This window comes from Schistocerca serialis, chromosome 2 (assembly GCF_023864345.2).
Source record: "Schistocerca serialis cubense isolate TAMUIC-IGC-003099 chromosome 2, iqSchSeri2.2, whole genome shotgun sequence".
NCBI classification, from domain to species: domain Eukaryota; kingdom Metazoa; phylum Arthropoda; class Insecta; order Orthoptera; family Acrididae; genus Schistocerca; species Schistocerca serialis.
In genome coordinates this window covers 673,789,042-673,807,229 of record NC_064639.1, presented here as the reverse complement: position 1 = coordinate 673,807,229, position 18,188 = coordinate 673,789,042, and the positions used below count along the sequence as shown (strand labels likewise).

Here is an 18,188-nt window from a genome sequence, read left to right as displayed (position 1 = left end):
CATCAAATCTCTCTTTGCAGAAAAAGGAAATGAGATGTGGTGCGCTACTCCTCACAGTAATAAACTCAGTACAATCAAGGAGTCTGCTGCAGTTTGGCGCTCTTCCTTCCGTTCCTCTCAGAAGGAGTCCACTGTTTTATGCCGTCTACGCATTGGTCATACCAGGCTCACCCACTGTTTTCTCGTACGTAACGATCCACCCCCACAATGTGGTTGTGGAGTCAGACTAACAGTAGCCACATATTGGTGGAATGTCCCTTCTTTCGGCCCTTCGTGCTAAGTATCGTCTTCTCGGTTCCTTAAATTTAATATTAGCAGACGATTCACAGACGGCTAAACTGGTCCTCAGTTTCTTCCGTGAAAGTGGTTTTTATTTCTGAGTATAAGGTTCCATTTTAGTCTTGGATCAGGGGCAGGTTGGTTGTGGTTGGGACCTCTTTTCAGTCTTCTCGGTCTGTGAACCCATGACCGCCCCTTTCTTCCAGTTTTTAGATTTGGTCTCAGCTTTTATGCCTTTCATTGTGTTTTTTTAATGTTTATTATTTTATAATTTGACTCCTCTGACTGGATCCGTCCACTTTTAACGGGCCCTCATTCTTCTGTGGCTAACTTCGGAATCGCTAGACTGATGACCTCGCCGTTTGGTCCCATAACGCCTCTCAATTAATCAGTTAAGTAATGACCGACACGTGTTCGTGATTATTACGTAAACATAACTCCTATTATAACCAGTGGTTTCAGGAATAAATTGTCCACTTTAGGATGGCAGCAGTGTTATTTCATTGTATAGCTGAAATTTCATTAAACTGCAGTTTTCTTGTTAATGACAATTTCGGCTAACTATTCAAAAATAATCTTTGCAATTACAAATATCTGCTGTCATTCGTTGTCAGGGCAGTGTACACATTTGTTACGTTTTAGTTGTACGCTTTTCCACAAATCATTTCGGCTAGATTTCTTCGGAGTCTATTTCCTTCCTATCAGTTGGGTTCATATAATCATGGTCAATCGTTGCCTATGTCAGACAAGGTGGGAAAGTTATAAACGGACACACTAGGCGACGGAAGAGTTAACTTCCTGTTCAATGCTAGTTTAAAAAGGAGGTATACTTCCTCCTCTGATAGAGCTATTTGAAAATTGGCAGACGAAAGCTTCCAATTACAAGGGCCGAGGTATGAAGACCAGAAGCACGTCATCTATCTGAATGAAGGTACCAACGCGAATGGCGAGGCCTACGAGAAAGACAGGGGCGTGGCGCGTACGTCATGAAGGTAGGCCTGCGCTCGCTCGCTCAACTCGGCACAAAAACTGCGTTTCTACACCTGTTAACTCGTAACTACATGTGTACGTACAAACAAGAATTGCATCTTCTACTGGAATCCGCTGTTATGGTGTCTTACTGTTGTTAGTCCTGCAATGATCGAAGTCCATAGGCCTACTTATAATTTGTTACGGCTGTACTGGGGTACGATAAAATTAAAATCGTGCCAAAATGATTATCAGTTGCATGAGGCACCACTTCTGGTATGAAATGAGGACTGTTAAGCAGAGGAGACTAAATGCTATAAGCAAGCTCTTATACCATTAAAATTAAATTTTGTTGTAGTATTGTTGATCAATAAGACACCATAATAGCAGTCTCCAGTAGAATATGCCCTTCTCGTTACTACGTACACGTCCAGCTGCGTGTTAACAGGTTTAGAAACGCATTTTGTCTTCTGAGCTGAGCGAGCGAGCGAGTTCAGGCCTCCTTCGTGACGTACGCGAGCGACCTATCTTTCTCGGAGGCCTCATGTGAACGGGAGATGACGTAACGGTACTGCTGACCGCCAGTCTGTTCTTGGCGTCACTTTTCGCTTGTTACGCACGGGCTGGCGAAAGTTACACATTCCTTCGGTAGCTCAGTTGGTAGAGCGGTGGACTGTAGAGGAGCTGAATAGCAGATATCCATAGGTCGCTGGTTCAAATCCGGCCCGAAGGAAAATTTTAAACTTTCATGGCTTCGCTTCTCTGTACAAAATAAGCTACACTTTAAACTTACAAACTGTTGTGACGTTTTTAAGACAAAGGTACGACTGAGACAGAATCAGCATATGGTAGCTGTTCTGCGTATATATTTTCTCCTTTTCTTGCTGATATAATCGTAAAGCCGTAGAAAGCACGACTTTTATGCCGAGCGGAACTAGCCGAGCGGTCTATGACGGTGCAGTCATGGACTGTGCGGCTGGTCCCGGCGGAGGTTCGAGTCCTCCCTCGGGCATGGTTGTGTGTGTTTGTCCTTGGATAATTTAGGTTAAGTAGTGTGTAAGCTTAGGGACTGATGACCTTAGCAGTTAAGTCCCATAAGATTTAACACCCATTTGAACATTTTTGAACAAATTTTATTAAAATGCCTCGAGAAAATGAGAAGAATAATCTTGTATTTCCGTTGTGTAGCACTGACAAAAGAAACAGTAGATTACTGTAGGTTTTAAAGACTGATCTGGATTCATAAAAAACAGAAAAAATAGATACGGAAAACACGATCTATTCCACTTCGAGGATTTATTGAGAGTTGAACAGGTCTTCCAATCGTGGTCCCCATATCCGAGAAAACTATAAGTAGCGCTATGGCTGCTGCCAAGAAAGAAAAACTGGGAAAGTATGCTTTCGAGACATCTGATATATATATATGAATAGATTTTCGAGACAGTGAAAATAATTGAGGACGTACTGTGCGCAACCCAGATTCTTCTTTCGAACCGCGTGTTTGTTGTGGAAAAATATTAACATTGCATGAATGTGTCTTAACAGAATGACAGAACTGTGTGAAACTACATAGATGGTACCACAGCGATGATCTTTCTAATGCAGGGATGGATATCAGAAGTATAGTAATCCTTAGTGTACCATTTGAAGAAGAAATCTATACAACCGTGTCTGTACTCCTTCGATAATGTATTTGACATCAAACATTCTAAAGAGAGAGAAAAATATATCCTCAAAAAACGGGGAAAGAGCGATGATTAAAACAGAAATCACAAAACAACTGCTGGTATACAAAACAACTGCTATATTTAAAGCATTGGTAACAAACGACTGACAGTCACATATAGGAGCCGTTTGCTGTTCTGATGAGTCTAATGAGTATATTTCGGCAGATTTCGCCCTTGAACAAACATCTGTCATAATTACCATAGATATTTTGTGGGACTTAACGTGTAGTATTTTCAGTTGATACATCAGTTACTTTTCATAGCAAGTATGTGCTTCCTGCGTGAGAAGGAGAGGTGTTTTATATCTACGATCGAACACCCACGGAATGGCGTTTCCTTGTTGTTAGTTCCATGCGAAAAGGAAGGGACTGAGAGACAACGAAACCTTATCGGGAACTGAAGGTCGCAGTTGCGCGTGTTTTAATCTTTCTGCCATTCATGTCCAATTCTTGAAGTCCGTTAACTATAAAATGCTTTGGAAATTGCGGTTTGTGATATTACCCATTTCTAGTAGCTTTTTTTGGCAGTTGATCAACCTTTCCATTATGAATTACTCCACAATGACAATTAATCCAAGAGAATCCTACTGCTTCATTACACTTTTACGTTTTACTATTTTTGTAAGAGTTTAGTTTTCTGTCTTGCTGCAGTTACTGGATTCAGGATCTTTAGTTACAGACGCTGAATGTGTCGAGATCATATTTCGTTTCAGGAATCGTCCAACAAACTACAGGCCTTCTGTTATAGCAATGCTAGCTGCTGTAAACGTGGAAAATTCTTCACCTCGACTCTATTAATAGAGCCAGAGCTTTCGAAGGTGTATTATTCAGTGCTGCAACACGTGGTTTTATACACATATGCTGAAATATGTCGAAGTTTCTAAGGCAGGACTTACTGATGTTGTGGTATAAAACGCTGCCTTGATCTATTTGAAAGGAGCTGAGTGATCTGTAAGAAACGTAATTATGGGGTGCATTAACCACCACACCATTCACAAATATCCAATAATACTGAAGCCATCGTGACAGATGACGAGGCAGCTAACGTCTACGTGGAACTCTACAAGTTTTGTGACGTCACTACCTGAAAGTCATGTTGAGGACCCATTTCGTCATGTGAAACACAAAATTGTTTTGTGACGTATCATATAAATTAGAACCAATAAAAAGCATGATCGGTCTCTACAAGAAGAACTTACGAGGCGGCATATTGCATTTGCCATATTCAGTTGAAGACCATATTTAGTATGTTTTAAGTTATAATTTATACCCTATGAATATATGATGTCTCTAAGTACCAACACGTTGAATCTCTCGAGGACGCGTCGCTGTCCTACGATACATTGTAATAAAATGGCGGGAAACTTCATGTCGGTGGTTAAAGATTTATCAAGTTATTTTTGTGTTATAGCTCGCGTGTTATGAAGAAACGCCGTTTTAAAGCAATGGCACAATGAATTTTCTTCAAAAACGTGTCGGTTGTTGTAGGATTAGCCAGTTAATAGCATATCGGCAAATAAAGCCATCAGATGACCGTAACATGAATTACAAACTGGCATAGGAATGCGTATTCAAATAAAGAGATATGTAAACAGGCAGAATACGGCGCTACCATCGTCAACGCCTATATAAGACAAGGGTCTGACGCAGTTGTTCGATCGGTTACTGCTGCTACAAAGGCAGGGTATTAAAATATGAGTTTGAACGTGGGCTTATAGTCGGCGCACGAGCGATGAGACACAGGTAGCGATGAAGTGGAGATTTTTCCGTGCGATCATTTCAGCGAGTGTACTGTGAATATCAGGAATCCGGTAAAACATCAAATCTCCGTCATAACTGCGGTAGGAAAAAGATCCTGCAAGAACGGGACCAAGGACGACTGAAGAGAATCGTTCAATGTGACAGAAGTGCAGCTCTTCCGCAAATTGCTGCAAGTGTCAGCATGCGAACCATTCAACGAAACATCATCGGTATAGGCTTTCGGAGCCGAAGGCTCACTCGTGTACCCTTGATGACTGCGCCCCACAAACCTTTATGCCTTGCCTGGGCCCATCAATGCCGACATTGGACTGTTGATGACTGGAAACATATTGCCTCGGGGAGGACAAGCCTCATTTCAGATTTTTCGAGCGGATAGACGTGTACGGGTATGGAGACAACCCCATGAATCCATGGGCCCTGTACGCCAGCAGGGGAATGTTCAAGCTGGATGAGACTGTAATGGTGTGTGGCGTGTGCAGTTGGAGTGATATGAGACCCCTGATACGTCTAGATACGACTCCGTCGGGTGACAGTTACGTAAGCGTCCTGTCTGACCCCCTGCATCCATTCATGTCCACTGTGCAATTCGACGGACATGGGCAATTTCAGCAGGACAATGCGACTCCCCACACGTCCAGAACTGCTGCAGAGTGGCTCCAGGAACATTCTGAGTTTAAGCACTTCCGCTGGCGACCAGACTCCCCAGACGTGAACATTACTGAGCATACGTGGGATGCCTTGCAACGTGCTGTACAGAAGAGATCTCCACGCCCTCGAATTTGTGGACAGCCGTGCACGATTCATGGTGTCAGCCCTCTGCAGCATTACTTTAGGCGTTAGTCCAGTCCATGCCATCCATGCCATGGCGTGTTGCGGCACTTCTGCGTGCTCGGGGGGGGGGGCTGCCCGATATTAAGCAGATGTACCAGTTTCTTTGGCTCTTCAGTGTATTTTGTTGACTGCAGAAATTCAGAGTAGCCTAGCTGGTAGGGGCACTACTTCACGAATAAGTAAGTAGCGGGTTTGTGTGAAGATTAAGGCTTCTTTCAGCTTCACAATTTTAAAGGTTGTGGGACTTCCTTATTAAATTCGTAGCAGTAATATCTGTCATATTAGATACTATGTAAATGTAAGTTTATTTGTGAGAAGTGAGTTTGTTTGATTTTGTGAACTTTTAAAAGCTGATTTCCTGACTGACTGGACATATATGTTCCCATTGCGTCTTATTACATGTTCGTGGAATTGAAGTTTTTCTTTATGTGTAATACACACAGTGCAACATTACTCGTATATGGACAATGGAGGAAATGTGCGTTTGGATAGAGCTAACATAGGTATTTTAAGCACGTCCGTTTTCGTGAACAAACTATGTGGCCTGCGAGCCAAGGAAAGCCCACAACTGTCGATGGAGAGCGCTTACAGCGCAAAATCTCGTCAAGTTCCGTGTGCTTACGTCGCTGTGTCTCGTACCGTCGGATTTCCCGTCCGCGTCCACGTCAACGCTAGTTGCCTCGTCCTGCATGACGACAGATTAGGTGTCTATTCGCAGCTAGTAATTACGCTACTGATGTTGGGTATCTACATCTACATCTACATTTATAATCCGCAAGCCACCCAACGGTGTGTGGCGGAGGGCACTCTACGTGCCACTGTCATTACCTCCCTTTCCTGTTCCAGTCGCGTATGGTTCGCGGGAAGAACGACTGACTGAAAGCCTCCGTGCGCGCTCTAATCTCTCTAATTTTACATTCGTGATCTCCTCGGGAGGTATAAGTAGGGGGAAGCAATATATTCGATACCTCATCCAGAAACGCACCCTCTCGAAACCTGGCGAGCAATCTACACCGCGATGCAGAGCGCCTCTCTTGCAGAGTCTGCCACTTGAGTTTATTAAACATCTCCGTAACGCTGTCACGGTTACCAAATAACCCTGTGATGAAACGCGCCGCTCTTCTTTGGATCTTCTCTATCTCCTCCGTCAAACCGATCTGGTACGGATCCCACACTGATGAGCAATACTCAAGTATAGGTGGAACGAGTGTTTTGTAAGCCACCTCCTTTGTTGATGGACTACATTTTCTAAGCACTCTCCCAATGAATCTCAACCTGGTACCCGCCTTACCAACAATTAATTTTATATGATCATTCCACTTCAAATCATTCCGCACGCATACTCCCAGATATTTTACAGAAGTAACTACTACCAGTGTTTGCTCCGCTATCATATAATCATACAATAAAGGATCCTTCTTTCTATGTGTTCGCAATACATTACATTTGTCTATGTTAAGGGACAGTTGCCACTCCCTGCACCAAGTGCCTATCCGCTGCAGATTTTCCTGCATTTCGCTACAATTTTCTAATGCTGCAACTTCTCTGTATACTACAGCATCATCCGCGAAAAGCCGCATGGAACTTCCGACACTATCTACTAGGTCATTTATATATATTGTGAAAAGCAATGGTCCCATAACACTCCACTGTGGCACGCCAGAGGTTACTTTAACGTCTGTAGACGTCTCTCCATTGATAACAACATGCTGTGTTCTGTTTGCTAAAAACTCTTCAATCCAGCCACACAGCTGGTCTGATATTCCGTAGGCTCTTACTTTGTTTATCAGGCGACAGTGCGGAACTGTATCGAACGCCTTCCGGAAGTCAAGAAAAATAGCATCTACCTGGGAGCCTGTATCTAATATTTTCTGGGTCTCATGAACAAATAAAGCGAGTTGGGTCTCACACGATCGCTGTTTCCGGAATCCATGTTGATTCCTACACAGTAGATTCTGGGTTTCCAAAAACGACATGATACTCGAGCAAAAAACATGTTCTAAAATTCTACAACAGATCGACGTCAGAGATATAGGTCTATAGTTTTGCGCATCTGCTCGACGACCCTTCTTGAAGACTGGGACTACCTGTGCTCTTTTCCAATCATTTGGAACCCTCCGTTCCTCTAGAGACTTGCGGTACACCGCTGTTAGAAGGGGGAGCAAGTTATTTCGCGTACTCTGTGTAGAATCGCATTGGTGTCCCGTCAGGTCCAGTGGACTTTCCTCTATTGGGTGATTCCAGTTGCTTTTCTATTCCTTGGACACTTATTTCGATGTCAGCCATTTTTTCGTTTGTGCGAGGATTTAGAGAAGGAACTGCAGTGCGGTCTTCCTCTGTGAAACAGCTTTGGAAAAAGGTGTTTAGTATTTCAGCTTTACGCGTGTCATCCTCTATTTCAATGCCATCATCATCCCGGAGTGTCTGGATATGCTGTTTCGAGCCACTTACTGCTTTAGCGTAAGACCAGAACTTCCTAGGATTTTCTGTCAAGTCGGTACATAGAATTTTACTTTCGAATTCACTGAACGCTTCTCGCATAGCCCTCCTTACGCTAACTTTGACATCGTTTAGCTTCTGTTTGTCTGAGAGGTTTTGGCTGCGTTTAAACTTGGAGTGAAGCTCTCTTTGCTTTCGCAGTAGTTTTCTAACTTTGTTGTTGTACCACGGTGGGTTTTTCCCGTCCCTCACAGTTTTACTCGGCACGTACCTGTCTAAAACGCATTTTACGATTGCCTTGAACTTTTTCCATAAACACTCAACATTGTCAGTGTCGGAACAGAAATTTTCGTTTTGATCTGTTAGGTAGTATCCAACTGAGACGAGTATAAAATTTTGATCTCATGGATCTGACTTATGGTTTTGCTTGAAAGTCGTGTAGAACGCATAAGCAATGTTAGAAGGGAATGTATTAAGTCACTTTTTCGAAAATAAAACAGCCATGATTTATTTGTTGATACTGATAAGCCACTCTTGAAAAGAAATTGTTTGATTATCTTCATTGTCCAGTTTAGGGTCTCTTCTGCCTGGTCTTCAGACGGCTGATTGTATTAGTACAGACATCAGCTAAATACTGAAGAACGTGCATCGGAGATAATATGGAATTTCTAGTGGTCGAAATAATGATTCAAATGGCTCTGAGCTCTATGGGACTTAACATCTGAGGTCATCAGTCCCCTAGAACTTAGAACTACCTAAACCTGACTAACCTAAGGACATCACACATCCATTCCCGAGGCAGGATTCGAACCTGCGACCGTCGCGGTCGCGTGGTTCCAGACTGAAGCGCCTAGAACCGCTCGGCCTCACCGGACGGCTGTCGAAATATTACAATATATTAAATTGCGGCTGGTTGCGGAATTTGCTTATTAAATAAAAGATAAAATAATGTCTTAAAATTTTACTTGAGTGCTGCATTTGCAAAAATAATAAAAGATTATAAACAGAAGTGCTTTTGGACCATGGCTCTACAAACACAATTTAAAAATTACTTTCAATCGTGAAAAGGAAATAATAATTTGCTCGTTATCAGTAGTAGTATTGTCAGGGTCGTTACCAGTGTTTTCAATCGAGGTTACTATGAGACAAATGGAAATGACAGGCGGGCTTTATTGAGACAGAGCAGTAGCGCATTTTAAGGGCGATGAATAGTCGGAGTTGACGCTGATGTTGACTGGGCGCAGGGGTTGTCAGTGCGAAGGCAGCGGTCAGGCGTCTTGGAGTCGGCCGGCCACATCTCCCGCCATCTGCCAGCACTTATGCGAAGCATCCCCTTCACCGTTTCGACAAGTGTCTTCTGTCCTGTCCAGACACGTCTTCTTTCCCATCTCGACGGCAAACGCCTCCTTTCCCGCCTCGACGACAAGTGTCCTTCAGAGTGATCTCTCTGCGTTCCCCAGAGCTCTTTTCCTGGCGTGACCATATAGTCGACTGGGTAGCTGATATTCTTCTTCTGTCCAGTCAAATTATTGCTGAACATCCCTGTTACCGCCCATAGTTCCTACGGCTGGACGACGACACATGGCCGGCCGGAGTGGCCGAGCGGTTCTAGGCCTTACAGTCTGGAGCCGAGCGACCGCTCCGGTCGCAGGCCCGAATCCTGCCTCGGGCATGGATGTGTGCGATGTCCTTAAGTTAGTTAGGTTTAATTAGTTCTAAGTTCTAGGCGACTGATGACCTCAGAAGTTAAGTCGTATAGTGCTCAGAGCCATTTGAACCATTTGACGACACATGCGTTATTGCCCACATCTACGTCAATATTCCGCAAGTCAACTGACGATGTGTGCTGGAGGGTACATCTGGTAAAGCTAAATGATTGCCCTCCCATTCTTGTTCTATTCGCGAATGGCGCGAGGGAAGAATGACTTTCGTTAAGCCTCTGTATTAGTTCTAATTTTCGAATTTTCTCGTTGTGGTTATTTTACGAGACGTATGTGGGACGATGTAATATGTTGTCCGACTCTCCCCGGAAAGTAGTCTCTCGAAATTTCAGTAACTAACCTCTCCGTTATGTACAACACCTCTCTTGTAGCATTTGCCACTGTAATGTGTTGAGCATGTCCGTAACGCTCTCGCACCGACTAAAAAAAGTCATGGCGGCTGCAGTGTAACACGTGTTAAGTTCGGCTCGCGAAATTTAGTTGAATTCGAAGGTGTTCTCGTAGGTGGTGTTGTCTAGTACAAGTGGAAATCGTGAAAACAACAGTGTTCTGTGCAGTAGTGCTATTTTTTTTCTGTGCTCCGCCAATATCTTCGAGAAAATGGTAAACAGAAGAGTGAACAGCAGCGCGTCCAGCAGCAGGTGCGGCGGGCCCGCTCTTGCCGGAAGGTGCGGCCGCGGCTCCCGGTATAGCGGAGCTGGTCCGCTCTGAGGTAAACGCTGCGCTTCGCGATAAAAACAATCTCGATCTGATAGCAGGCACTATATCAGATACTGTAACGGCAGCAGTATTGGCCAAAATGCGTGAAACTGTTGAGGCCAATGCTGCCGAAATTACAGCACTAAAAAAGTCTGTGTCTGAATACGAGAAAAAAACACGAGAGTTGGAAGTCAAACTATCTGCCGCAACTGACGAACTAGAACAGTACCAAAGGCGAAATAGTCTACGACTGTTTGGAGTAGTAAAAAATAAGGAAGAAGACACGGACAACCTGCTTATACAGGTTGCGCGTGAAAAATTAGGCGTTGAAGTGACCAAGGCAGACATTGACAGGAGCCATCGCGTGGGACGAAAATTACCAGGTGCCACCAAACCTCGTCCAATAATAATTAAATTTGTCTCGTACCGAAAAAGGGCAGAGATCTTTGCCCAGAAGAAGAAGTTAGCAAGGACAGGGCTTACAATAAGGGAAGATCTGACACACGAACGGCTAAAGATTTTAAACAGTGCCATATCCCATTTCGGTCTTCAGAATGTGTGGACTCAGGATGGCAGAGTAATCATTAAGACAGCAGCTGGAAAGAAGACAGTCACAAACATGACAGAACTGAATAGTATTAAGTGAAGCTACTCGAGCCAAAAGTGCAAACTTAACACCATTTGCAATTGTAACAGCCCCAATACTCAGATATAGTCTTGTAATTTTATTAATTTTTTAATTATACCCATATTAGTACCTTCAACTAATTGTTTTTGTAACTGTATTAACTTTTCACTATTTTTTTGTGTCTGTAGCTCTAACCATTACTTAATTTTAGTTACTGCTAATTCTTTTTTCATTTTCTCAGTTTATTCTCTTCCGTTCTGAAATAGTTCTATTGCAATTATTAGTCTCTTCTTTAGTTCATTAATCACCCATCTCTTCGGTTTAAATTGTTCATAACAAAAATCACTATCAGTATCACTTTAGCAAATATCAATCTAATTGTAGCTTCCTACAATAATCACTACCAGTTTCACTTTAGTAAATTTCAATTTAATTCTAGCTTCCTACGATAATCTATTAATTACTAAGCTTACTTCTCCCTGCTGGCAGCATCGGCCTCTTAAATCACTCCCTTCTCCCTTATTTCCACCCTAAGCTGTTTCAAATACGCTAATTACATTTCTCCTCGTACGACAGAGGATACACAGTGACACACAGCCGTCACTATTTTGGTCATATTCTCCTTGCACAGAATACCACTAATCCATTTTCTATACTCCCGCAACCTCAGGAAATCTTTAGCAGGCGCCTTTCTTTCGGCACTCGCGGTGTCACAAACAGGGCGTGCAAAATCTCGGACACCCCTGTGTTATGTCACTTGGCGGAAGCAGCGGCCAGTGCCCCTCGCGGCAGGTAGTGCCTAACAAAGGGACAAACCAGTCTGCCACCCAACTACAGGCTGCTCGGCGGAACGCGTCAGAGCTTTTAGCAGCTCACTGCAACATCCAGTCTTTACCTGCGCATTACGAAGAACTTAGCCTCCTCTTCTACCAACTAAACTACCACGTAATCCTCTTATCCGAAACGTGGTTGAAACCACACATATCCTCTGCATCTTTTCATCTCCCAGGGTACACATTTCTTAGGGCAGACAGATCAAAAAAGCGAGGTGGCGGGGTCGGCGCGTATATACGAACAGATCTCAAAGCGAAAGTCTTATGTACGTCAAATCCTGCTGAAGAAAGAGAGGCTGAATTCATGTTCATTGAAATAAATATACAAAGTCGGAAATTCTTGACTGGCGTCATGTACAAGCCGCCAAAAATAAGCTCAATGAGTTCCTTCCAGTCGGAATTACATTCACTTCAGTGTCAATACGACCATGTCATCGTAATGGGTGACTTGAACATAGACCTGCTAAGAGACACTCCCTCCGCAATAAACCTAAGAAGACTGTTTAGTTGCAATAGCATGAACATTCTTCCATTACAACCTACACACCATACGGCGCACAGTCATACTCTTATAGACGTAATCGCAACGAAACAGACTGACAAAGTAAGAGATGTTGGTCAAACATCGGCCCCTGGCCTCTCAGCACATGATGTAATATTCCTGGCCTACTCTGTGCAGCCCCCAAGGATCAAATCGCGTTACATAACTTGTAGGAACATGAAACGTATTGACCTTGATGCTCTAACAGCCGATTGCTCAGAAATCTCATGGCATCAAATAATCAGAAAACCCACAATCGACGGCAAAATTAATGAACTTGGTGATAAACTCACTGCCCTCTATGACAAACATGCACCTGTGCGCACAATCCGTGTAAGAAAATCTCTTGCTCCATGGCTGACAGCTGAATTACGTCAAATGATGACTAATAGGGATACTGCCCACAGGCGTTTCAAGGCAGATCCGAAACCCGAGCGTTTCGAAGAATATAGAAAGCTACGGAACAGAGTGAAACAATACATTCGCAATGCTAAAATCAGGCACGCTCGCTCCCTTGTATGCAGCGATCTGACGCCCACGACTCTATGGAAGAATCTCCGTAGCTTGGGGGTCGGAAAGGCAAAATCGGAAACTACTTTTCATGTGTCAGCTAACGAATTAAATGAATTCTTCTCTGCACCTCTGAATACCAGCACAGCTGATAATTACCGTCCACAAGAATCCCCAAACAGGATAACTAACAACGATACCTTCCATCTAAAACATGTAACAACAAATACGGCAAGAAAAGCAATAATGAGAATCTCTTCTGATGCAATAGGCAACGACAGTATCGGTATAACCATGATTAAGAATGTTGCCGATATCTTAGTAACTGTCTTAACTGACATATTTAATTTTTCCCTCGTGAACGGAATATATCCCACTGCATGGAAAAGAAGCCTAATTCGACCCATTCCTAAGATCGAAAACCCGCAACTGCCTAGTGATTACCGACCAATTAGCATACTGCCTGCTGTTTCCAAAGCACTTGAATATATTGTTCATGACCAAATCACTGAACACTTGCATGAATTCAGCCTATATGACAAATTTCAATCCAGTTTCCGTAAACATCACAGCACAAACACTGCTCTAATTAAAGTAACTGATGACCTGAAATATGCCATCGACAATCGAAAGGCAACAATATTGACGCTACTGGACTTCAGCAAAGCTTTTGACACTGTTAACTTTGACATATTGCTCAGAAAAATGCAACAGCTTAATTTCTCTGATAGTGCAATGAGATGGTTTGAAAGCTACTTAAAAGACAGACAGCAATGTGTTGTCTGCGTAAATGAAAAATCTTCCTGGAAACATGTTTCCTCGGGAGTGCCACAAGGATCAGTCTTAGGACCACTTTTGTTTTCTTTATATGTCAACGATATTTCGTCGGTTCTGTCCTCCTGTAAATATCATTTCTATGCCGACGACCTCCAGCTCTACCTAAGCGTCAGACCTGAAGATGTAAACACTGCAATCGCTCAGATGAATGATGATCTGTCTTCAGTAGTGAGATGGGCGAAAAACCTGGGGCTTAAACTAAATGCAAAAAAGACGCAAGTAATCTTAATAGCCCATCAGAAATTAATAAGTTCAGATTTCCGCGAACGGCTACCTCCTATTCTGCTCGACGGTACTCCAATACCATACCAGAAAACAGTGAAGAACTTGGGTGTAACTTTGGATGAGCATCTCAACTGGGCGGAGAATACAGTCGCAGTGTGCCGAAAGACGTCTGCTTGTCTCTATGCTCTCAAAATGTTTCGGAACATATTTCCACAGGACTTGAAACGCCAGCTCGTGCAAGCACTCGTTCTACCGAACCTCCACTATTGTGATGTGATTCAACAAGGCATGAGTAGTGAAAACAAAAGACGGCTAGAGCTTACCATGAATGCCTGTGTGCGTTACACCTGCAACATTCGCCGATATGATCATGTTAGTGCTTCATACTCCGAGCTAGGGTGGCTGCGGCCGGACAAATTGCGTGACTACCACACTCTATGTCTACTCCACCGACTCCTCATCGCGCAAGCACCCCAGTACCTTGCTTCAGAGATTAAAAACCTGTCATGTCATCATAATCGAAACACGAGGTCACTCTTATTTGGTATCCTAACTGTGCCCACTCACAAAACAAAAACTTTTGCAAACTCCTTCTCAGTTGCCGCTGTCCGCCTCTGGAACAAACTGCCCCTTACCTTGCGCAAAATTCGATCTCCTGCTGCTTTTAAGAAGAAGTTGAAGCATTTCCTACTATCATCCTCACAAAGTTCTTCACAAAATTAATGTACAAGGACAATCCCCTCATCTGTCAAATAGCAAAGCTAGCGTCTCCTATCTTGCTCCTGAGATGCCTTCCTCTTCATCTTTCTCTATTAGCCACGCAATCTTCTTTTCCTTTATATTTCCTTAATTATGTTTCATCATGTCTCTATTCTTCTCCTCCCTTCACCATGAGTCTTCCTCATACTCCCTGCTGCCGGCACTCCTATCTAAAATCTGTCTCTTCAATAATGTCTAATTATAACAGTACTTGTGACCTAAGAATATAAACTCTATATGTATGTATTTTTCCAGGTGTACCTTTCAAATTGTTTATTTCACTTTTTGTACTAGATTTAGTTTAACATGCCTACTAAAACATATGAATGTAAAATAAGTAGAATGCCTGGTTAGATGTAAGAGAGGGCCTGATGGCCCTAATCTTGCCAGGTTAAATAAATCAATAAATAAATAAAAAATAAATAAATAAAACCAACCATGAAGAAACGCACCGCTCTACTTTGGATCTTCTGTCCCTTCTATCATTCCTACCTGATAAGGGTTCCAGATTGATGAACAATACTCAAGAATCTGTCGAACAAGCACCTTTAAGCCACTTCTCTAGGGGATGAACTGTATTTCCTTAAGATTCTTCCTGCCAATCTCAGTCTAACATCTGACTTTCCTGTTGTTTCTTTCATGTGTTGATGCCACTAAAGATCACTCGGGATAGTTATTCCTAGGTATTTTACTGTGTTTCTTTTTCCAGAAATTTGCCATCAATAGTGTAGTTATACTGTAGAGGATTTCTTTTCCTAGGTATCTGCAATATGTTACATTGATTTACGTTCAGCGTCAGCTGCCAGTCTTTGCACCATTCTTCAATCCTGCAATTTGTTACTGTCGTCTGGCGTTGCTGCCTTCTTATAGACAACAGCATCATCTGCGAAAATCCGTAGATAACTTCCCACGCATTCCACAAAAAAAAAAAAAAAAAAATTTCAAATGTGTGTGAAATCTTATGGGACTTAACTGTTAAGATCATCAGTCCCTAAGCTTACACACTACTTAACCTAAATTATCCTAAGGACAAACACACACGCCCATCCCCGAGAGAGGACTCGCACCTCTGCCGGGACCAGCCGCACGGTCCATGACTGCAGCGCCATAGACCGCTTGGCTAATCCCGCACGGCTGCATTCTACAAGATAATTCATATACGAAGCGAACAGTAACGGTCCAATCACACTTCCCTTGGGTATCAACGAAATTATATCTTGTACATCTATTTCCCTTTGTTAAATGCGTCTTGCTGGGATCTGTCTGTAATAAAGTCTTGAATCCAGTCGCAAATCTGTTCCAATACTCAGTAAGCTAATATTTGTTTCACTAACCGTCAGTGTGGGATGATGTCAAATGCCTTCCTGAAGTGGAGGAACACGGTTTTAACCTGAGCGCCGACGCGTACAACGCTGTCGATTTCATGGAGGAACAGAGCGTACTTCGGTTTTTTGCCAGTCGCTAGGTACTCTTCGTTGCTCGAAGGACATACGTTAAACTGTTGCTCGAAGAGGAGCAAGTTCTTTCGCATGATCTCTATAGAATCTTACAGGTATCTCACCTAGTCCTTATGCATTTCCATACTGTCGCTCGGTTTTCCCTCGCCTGTCAAAATGCATGTTGCCATTTAACAGCTGTCGTTCTGCACTATGTCGACTTGTGAATTTGTCACCTCCTCTTTCTCTGCTAAGGCCTCCTTTCACTTCATTTTAAAAATTTAACGGGACTGCCTTCGCTTCTACAATTCTCTCAGTAGGACGCCACACACGGACATAAGGCAGGTTTTTGTAGCAGTAGTACCTTCATCTGGCAAAACTGCAAACGACGTCTTATCTCCAATTTTACAACGTGTTCGAGAGTGCGCCCCTTTCACACTTCTTGAACATAATGAAATGCACGAAGGACGCCAATAATTTTTACTCTGCCAGCGTACAAGGTCGGTTGCGAGAATGCGCCGAGAGGTCCCTCGCTTGTGGACGCAAAGGTGCAGCAACGCCGTACCTCAGCGTGCGACCATTGTATGTTGGCATCGTGGCTTTCCTTTTATAAACTGTGGTGTCACCGCAAGGCACCACACTTGCTAGGTTGTAGGCTTCAAACCGGCCGCGGTCCGTCAGTACACATCGGACCCGCGAGTCGCCACTGTCGACGCTAGCAGACCGAGCGCCGACACTCGGCTGGTCTTTGGAGACAAGCTAGCGCACTGCCCAGTTCTACAGCCGACTTAAATAGGAATGGTTCACCTGTTATAGCTTCAGATATCTCATTTGCAGAGACGCTAGTTAGCATAGCCTTCAGCTAAATCAGTAGCTACGACCTAGTCAGGCGCCACATACAGTTTATGCATTGACATTTGATTAATGTGTGTGAAGCAATCAGAATTGTAAAGCAGTATTCGCAGTTCAGTCTATAACTGCACTTGTAACTATTATTGTACAAAATCAAGATCTACGTTCATCGCTGATGCTGAATTAAAGCTTAGTATTTAATTGTATTCCTGTCTACTACTAATCAGCTAAGATGTTCCAGATACATCCCATAACGTGTGGTTCATGGATCCTCACGTCAGCCTACGTGATCAACCCGTGCAATAATGGCCACCCGTTGTGATCAGACTAAGAGTCAAATTGCATGACTCAGCCGGGTCACCATTTTTACATGAGGGCCATAGTTCCGCCTCATGCACAACGTAAACCATGGCTTCAGTGTTGCTACCTGTGGTAATCCAGATGAAACAGTGCGAAGCCTGTACATAAACTATGGAAAAATGAAGTCGCATGCAACATGACAGAGCATAGGGGAACGATGCGGGAGACCAGCACCGCCGTGCTAGGCAAGGTTCTAACGGAGGTGGTTTACCGTTGCCTTCCTCCGACCGCAATGGGGATGAATGATGATGATGAAGACAACACAACAACACCCAGTCAGCTAGGGGCAGATGAAAATCCATGACCCCGCCGGGAATCGAACCCGGGACCCCATGCTTCGGAAGCGGGAACGCTACCGCTGACCACGAGCGGCGGACTAAATAAACTATGACATTCGGAAAATTTTTTCCATTGGCAACGATGTGTATTTACAATGTATGAATTTTTGAGGAAAGACAGTGACTGAAAAAATTAATAACACAAAAGAATATTTAATATACAATAATGAAATTCCGGGAATATATTTTTCGATAACATATTTAAGTAATTAATATTGCAGGACCAGAGGTTAATGTAAGCGTGAAATAAGCCATTGCAGCTGTGAAATGCTGGTACACTGACAACCTGTGTAGCGACCACAATGTAGAATGCAAGTATTCAAACGTGCATGCATTGTGTTGTACCGGTGCCAAATGTCAATTTATGAGATGAAGTTTCATGACTGTTGCACTTGGTCGGTCATTATAATGGTGGTTAATGCTGTATATGGATGACGCTGGAGT

At 43.3% G+C, this 18,188-nt stretch overlaps 1 non-coding gene across 1 annotated transcript; it reads left to right on the top strand.

The window, feature by feature from the left end:
- The first annotated feature begins 1,890 nt into the window (after positions 1–1,890).
- Positions 1,891–1,981, top strand: Trnay-gua (transfer RNA tyrosine (anticodon GUA)). The gene is given in 2 exon segments: positions 1,891–1,927; positions 1,946–1,981. It is a non-coding gene; the product is annotated as a tRNA-Tyr (tRNA).
- The last annotated feature ends 16,207 nt before the right edge of the window (positions 1,982–18,188 follow it).